Below are 7,427 nucleotides of genomic sequence, written 5' to 3' on the forward strand. Positions count from 1 at the left end.
AACTCACGACCATGCACTTGCCAGGCAGGCGCTTTGCCGCTGAGCTAAATCCCCAGCCCCAATTAAACAAGCTATTTTTCTTCCAGTGAACATCTTTGGCTTTTTTATCAAAGAAAAGGGGGCTGAGTGTGTTTGGGGTTGGGTCTGCATCTTCTAATGTATTCCACTGATCTTCAGGCCTGTTTCTTTTCCCCATACCGTGCTGATTTCGTCACAGTAGTTTTGTAGTACAATTTCAGGTCTAGAACTGCGATGACCACTGAGTTGCCTTCATTGCCCTGAATTGGTTGTGCTATTCTAGGTCTTTTCTGGTTCAAATGAATTTTAGGCATGTTTTCTCTAGATCTGTGAGGTATGGTAGTGGTATTTTAATTGGGATTTCATTAAATCTGTATAGAAGTTTTGGGAGGATGGCCATTTTCACTATGTTGGTTCTTCCTATCCAAGAGCAAGGGATATCTTTCCATTTTCTAATATCTTCTTCAATCTTCTTTTTTAGAATAGTTTAACTTTCACTGTACTGATCTTTTACACCCTTAGATTGATTCCTAAGCATTTCGTTCTTTTAGATGCTGTTGTGAAGGGTGTGCTTTTTAATTTTTCTCTGTGTGAGTTTGATGCTTATGTAGAGGAATGCTATTGATTTTTGAGTGTTGACTTGTATACTGTACACTACTGAATTTGGATATTAAATGTACAATGTTTTGTGGAGATTTGGGGTCTTCTATGTACAGTATCATGTAATCTGCTAGTAATGATAATTTCACTCCCTCTTTTCCTATCTTTTTTCCTTTTTGTTCCCTTCTCTAATATCTCTGGTTAATGTTTCCAGAACTATATTGAAGAGAAGTGGTGATAATGGACATTTTTGTCCTGCTCCTGATTTTAGCGTGAAAGCTTTCAGTTTTTGACCATTTAATATGGGATAAGCTGTTGGTTTGTCACAGATAGCTTTTATAAGATTGAGGTATAGTCCATCTATTCTAACTTTTTGTAGGGTTTTTATCATGAATGGGTATTGGGCTTTGTCAGAAAATTTTTCTGCATCTATTGAGCTGATCATGTGATTTAAGTCTTTGGTTCTTTTAATATGGTGTATTACAGTTATTGGTTTGTGTACTTTTAACTGTCCCTGCATTCCTGCAATGAATCCTACTGGGTCACAATGTGTAAACTTCTTGATTTACTGCATTCTATTTGCCAGTATCTTACTGAGGATTTTTGCATCTATGTTCATTAGTGAGATTGACCTGAAGTTTTATTTTTTTGGTTTTGTTCTTCTCTAGTTTTGAATCAGGGTAATACCTGCTTCCAGGAATGATGCTCTGAAGGACACATTAGAAAGAGATAACAGAGACCACAAACACATAAACGCCAATAGAAAGGAGCCTCCAGGCAAGGCAGGCAATGAACAGAAGAGAAAGATAGGGAACAAAAAATAAGAAATCAACATGTAAAAGAAAAGCCAATACATATCAGTCATAACCATCAATGCAAATGGTCTCAACTCACCAATCTAAAGAAACAGATTGGCAGAATGGATCAAGAAGCAAGATTCAACCTTATGCTGCATTCAAGAAACACATTTAACCCTAAAAGAAATTCACAGACTAAAAGTCAAAGGATGGAAAACAGCTCTCCATGCCATAGGAACCTGGAAGAAAGCAGGGTAGCTATTGTATTTTCAGACAGTGCAAACTTGTTTTTTTTTTTTTTTCCAGTACCAGGAATTGAACTCATGACCTCACACTTGCCAGGCAGGCACTGTGCCGCTGAGCTAAATCTCTAGCCCCAGACAGTGCAAACTTTAAAACAAAACTGATCAAAAAAGACAAAGAAGGTCAGTGCATACTTGATAAGGGAAAACAAAGAAGAAGAGATAGCAATCACAAATATTTATGCACCTAACACAGGTTTATCCAACTACATAAAACAAAAATTAACAGGCATGAAAAACCAAATAAGCACTAATGATTATAGTGAAGAACTAAAATACCCCACTCTCACAAATAGATCAGCTAGACAAAATATCAACAAAGATGTGTTAGAATTAAACCAAGCCTGCAAACAAATGGGCTTGATAGGTGTCTGCAGTGTTCTCCCTCAGAACATTAGAAAACATATTCTTCTCAGCTGCACATGGAACATTCTCCAAAACAGACCACATGTTAGGTGCCAAAACATGTTTAAGTAAATGTAGAGGAACTGAACTCATCTCATGCATACTATTTGGACATAGAACCATGAAGCTGGAAATCAATGACAAATGAAATGATAAAAACTACACTAACACATGGAAATGAAACAATAGCCTTCTGACGAGCCAATGGGTCACAGAGGAAATTAAAGACAAAATTAAACACTATACACAATTAAACAACAATGCCAATACAACATCATGAAACTTATGGAATACAATGAAAGCAGTAATAATGGATCTCACAGAAATCTAGGAGGTCATCAATACCTACTGTGAGAACCTATGTTCTACTAAGGTGGAAAACACAGAAAAAAAATGGACAGATTCCTAGACACAACCAAATTGCCAAAACTAAATCAAGAAGGTATATAAATTTTAAATAAGCCAATATCAATCAATGAAATTGAAAATGTCATTAAAAATTTACCATCAAAGCAAAGCTCAGGCTGATAGATTCACTGCTGAATTCTTCAAGAAATTTAGAGGAGAACTAATGCCACTAATGCTGAAACTCTTTAAAGAAATTGAAAAGGAAGCATTACAAAACAAAATTACCTTTCCATATTTTCAAAGGAAAGGTAGAACTATGTTTTCTTGTCCTATATTTCATCTACCCTGACATGAAGTTTGATATAGATAATCACAAAAACAGATGATTAAATGATATGAATGTGTATTTACCTAAAGATGATATACAAGAAACTAATAACTACATGAAATATTACACAACATTATAAAAAATTAGGGGAATAAAAGTGGGAAACTACATTAAGGAATCATTTCACACCCTCTAGTTGACAAAGTTATAAGCCTAAAAGACGTAACTACATAGTGGAGAGGATCTAAAGATACTGATGCACTAATATATCTCTGGTCAGAAAGCAAAATGGTGCAAATGCTTTCAAACATAATCTTACTATTATTTCAGAAGTTAAATACAGGATCATCATAAGACCCAGCAATTCCACTTCTGTATATAAACCAAAGAGAAATGAAAACATATTGTTCTTAAAGTGACATAAAATTTTCATATCAGTACTATCTATAAAAAGGACAAATATAGGTAATATCCAAATACCTGTCATGTGGTAAGAGGGTAAATTAAATGTGAGGTAGTCATAGGATGTAATAATATTATTGTGTCAAAAAAGGAATGAAGTACTGATGCACACCACAGCATTAATGAACCATGAAAACCTCACATTAAGTGAACTAAACCAGTTACAAACTACCACATAGAGCATGATTCTATTTATCTGAAACTCCCCAAATAGGCAAATCCATAAAAAGAAGATAGCTACGTGATTGCCTGAAGCTAGATGTCTGTCTGAGGGGTCATCTGGATGATTGTGTTACTTTGAGTTTTCTTTTCAAGGTGATAAAAATGTTTTAAATTGCTTGTCATAATTGTTGCCCAGCTCTCTGAATGAGTTAAAAGTATTTGACTGTATATTTTAAATGGGTGAATTTTATGGTATGTAATTTTCCATAAAGCTATGGAAAAGAATAAAAGTACTATTGAAGTGTTTTCCTTCACTTCAAAATATGAGGAAGAGTAATTCTAGAATTTAAAAATAAATCTTTTAACATTTTAGTTCCTTTAACTTTTTAGGATTATACTTTATTGTTTACTGCTTGTCATATTTGTTTGCAATACTAATAACTGAGTAAATGTTTTGTGAGTGAGCTGAAATCTTCGGTGCTATATTTATTGACTCTTAAAAATCTCAAATTAATTTTAACCAAGATATTAAAAAATTTGATGCTATCTTTAACATGTTAATACTGTTGTAGGAGCGTTTGATTGAAGTATAAAATACTCTTTCAAAGGCTTTAATCTAAAATGATTTTTAAAATATAATTTACATGCAAAAAAGTTGCACAACTTGTTATTCATGTGTGTGTACGTGTGGGGGATGTGTTCAACATCAGCATGCCACATGCAAAAATTGAACACCTATGAGATACATTTCCTCTCCATAGCTACAAATTTTAATATCTTAACAATATATCATATTTCAATGAAATCTGTAATTACCCAATAATCTATAAAACAATGTTACCTTTTTGGACTTTTACTGAAGTATCCAATCCAGTCAATATATTTGAAGTATTTTTCTTTTGGAAGAATTAACCCCAGTATCTTTGTGTGATTCTGAGGAATGGATCAGCATGCTTAGAATTACTTTACTGACATTTTTAAATCATATGATAAAAGTGGTGTATAACTCTTTGAAGGACTTAATCTCTCAATTGTGACAATCTATTAAGTGTTAGCTAAAGAACTTTAGCTTTTTTCATACATGAATTTGAATCTTTTAATGAAAAATAAATAACCTAGAACACAATCATTTTGTCTAAAAGAAAACTCATGCTTCAGAAACACAGAATTGATATTATATGTACTAGTTAGTACACTGGATGTTAGAAGGGTCAATCATTGTCATATTTCTTCAACTTCTACTCATGACATGAAGGAGTTAGCTGCTAACTTGTTCATGTCTGAGAACTCTTTGTTTTATGTGTAATGTCTGGCTATGAGAAGTGAGGATCATTTCACATTGTATCTAGGAAGAGTGTATTCAATAGCTTTCCTGTTGCTGGTATTCACAATTTAGAGGAGGAAAGGCTCAACTTAGTTCATATTTTGATGGGATTTACTCCATAGTTAGCTGGTCCCAAGGCAGGTACGTCATGGCAGAAAGGTGTGGTGAACCAAAACTGCTTTGTTCAGAGCAGGTGAGCAGAGAAGAGGAAGAACACGAGACAGGAGTAGTTGAGGTGCCATGTGTTGTATCCAAGCCCATACCTCTGAGACCTACCCAGGCTCAAGTGCTCTAGTAATCGATTGGGCATTTCTTAATCCAGTGAAGCATATATAGGAGGAGTAATATCAGGTTACAAGAAGAAAACAAAGTCTTGCAGTCTTCTGTATTTAACCACATGTAAAAGTGATAGCTCTGTTCACTGCATATGAATTTCATACATTTTTATTTTAAAGAGACAAAAAACAATAAAAATGACACAGAATTTCAAAACAAGATGGTAGGAAATTAACAATGGTTATTATATTTCATATTGTTATTTTCAAAGTAGTTGCTCAGGTTACCAGGTACAGGCATACAAAATTGATCAAACAATATAAGCACTAGAAGTTCCTTTTAGTGAATTAATAGCAATTAGTAGTACAATTATTTTAGCAACATGCACTAAACTAAAGTCAAAATGGATTAAAGATGTAAATATTAAAACAGAAATACTAAATCTGCTGGAAGAGAAAGTAGGTAGAAGTCTTGAAGACATAGGGGTAGGCAAAGAGTTCATGAACAAAACCAAACTGCATGCGAAATACTTCAAAGAATCAACAACTGGGATCTCATCTTATTAAAAAGTTTTTGCACATCAAAAGAAATCACCAACAGAGTGAAAAGAAAACCCATGAATTGGGAAGAAACTTTAGCCAACTGTCCCTCAGACAAAGGGTTTCTATCTAGTACATAAAAAGAATTAAAAAAAACTAGGCCCCCAAAATTCAAAGACCCAATAAAAAATGGGCATGAGATGAATACACATTTCTCAGTTGAAGAAATACAAGAGGAAAATAAATATATAAAAAACTGCTCAACAGCACTGGTCTTTCAATAATTTCATACATTTTGAGGGAAGCCATGGTTGTAGCTTGAAATATCAAGTAGAAGTTTATTAAAATTATTATCTTTTAATAAACTAGAGGTAACCATCCCATAATGTGTATGTACTCCAAAACATCATGTTGTACATAATAAAATACATAAATTAATTTGAAAAATCTGATTATAAACTTTTATTTTTTTATTTTAAAGAGAATAAAAATAAAAAACAAAAATGATACATAATTTCAAAACAAGATGATAGGGAGTCAACAATGGTTGTTATATTACATGTTGTTATATTCAAAGTATTTGTTCAGATTACCAGATATAAGCATAAAAATTGTTCAAAAAATTAAGCATTAATTGCTCTTTTCAATAAACCAATAGAAATTAGTAGTATAATTATCTTAGCTATCTTGTGTATGTGTGTGTGTACAGATATATATATGTATATATACATTTTCCCCCTTCTTTCTTTCTTTTCTCCTTTCCCTCATCCCAGTTGTTCTTTCCTTTCCCTTTCACAATATCTCTTGTACCTTTCAGATTTTATTTACTCTTTCAGTTTCTCACACTAGGGAGATAATATGATGTTTACATGGGAGGTTTGATTTATTTCACTCATGAGTGTGGTCTCTAGTTGCCTTCATTAACCTATAAAAGCCTCAGGTTTATCTTTCTTTATAGCTGTGTGATATTCCATTATATAAAAATACCACATCATTTTTTGTCCATTCCTCAGTTGATGGGCACTTGGGGGTTGATTTCAAGGTTTAGGTCTGACAAATTGTGCTTCTATAAACATGTGTGTACATAATCACTGTGGTATGATGTTTTCAGTTCTACTGGAATGATTATAGCAGTTAAAAATTGCAGAATAAATGCTAAATTGGGTGATCCGTTTATTAAACAGGAGCAGCAGTGACTTTTCTATGAAAGGAAAAATCATTATTTCCCTACTTACTAGTTACAAATTTCACTGCTAATACACCCTACCTATGTTTGCTAAAGTTCATGCATTTAAGAGTGTACAGCAAAAGTAACTGTAAAGTAAACATAGCTGGGAAAACTCCTGTGTCCAAAAACCACAAAATGCATAAATTTTGGCAACTTCAGCACTGCAGTATTTTACAACACAGAAAACAAGTGAAATATAGCTATCTTCAAAACTAAGAATGTGTATTAAAAAATATCAAATAAGAGCAAAAGATCAGGTATTCTTAAATTCCACAGGAAGTCTACTCTATCAACGAATCATTGAAATGAACCTTGTTGGCCTAGGGTGGTAATTCGTGCTTGTAATCTCAGCACTTTGGAAGGCTGAAGCAAGAGGGTCTCAAATTTGAAGCTACCCTAGGTAACTTAACAAGTTTAGTAAGACCTTGTCTCAAAGTTTAAAAAGAATGCTGAGGATTTAGCTTTAGCTCAGTGAAAAAGCAGTAGATTCAATCCCCAGTACCATACGCACACATACATTCACTCACCATGTTGCAATTGTTATAAAAGTAATGATCAGGAAATTTCTACCTGAAGTTCCAACTTTTTCAACTCATTTCAAGCCATTATATTATATTTTTCCTGACCTGCAACCCATT

This window comes from Chinchilla lanigera, unplaced genomic scaffold, assembly GCF_000276665.1.
Source record: "Chinchilla lanigera isolate Chin_1 unplaced genomic scaffold, ChiLan1.0 scaffold00008, whole genome shotgun sequence".
NCBI classification, from domain to species: Eukaryota; Metazoa; Chordata; class Mammalia; order Rodentia; family Chinchillidae; genus Chinchilla; species Chinchilla lanigera.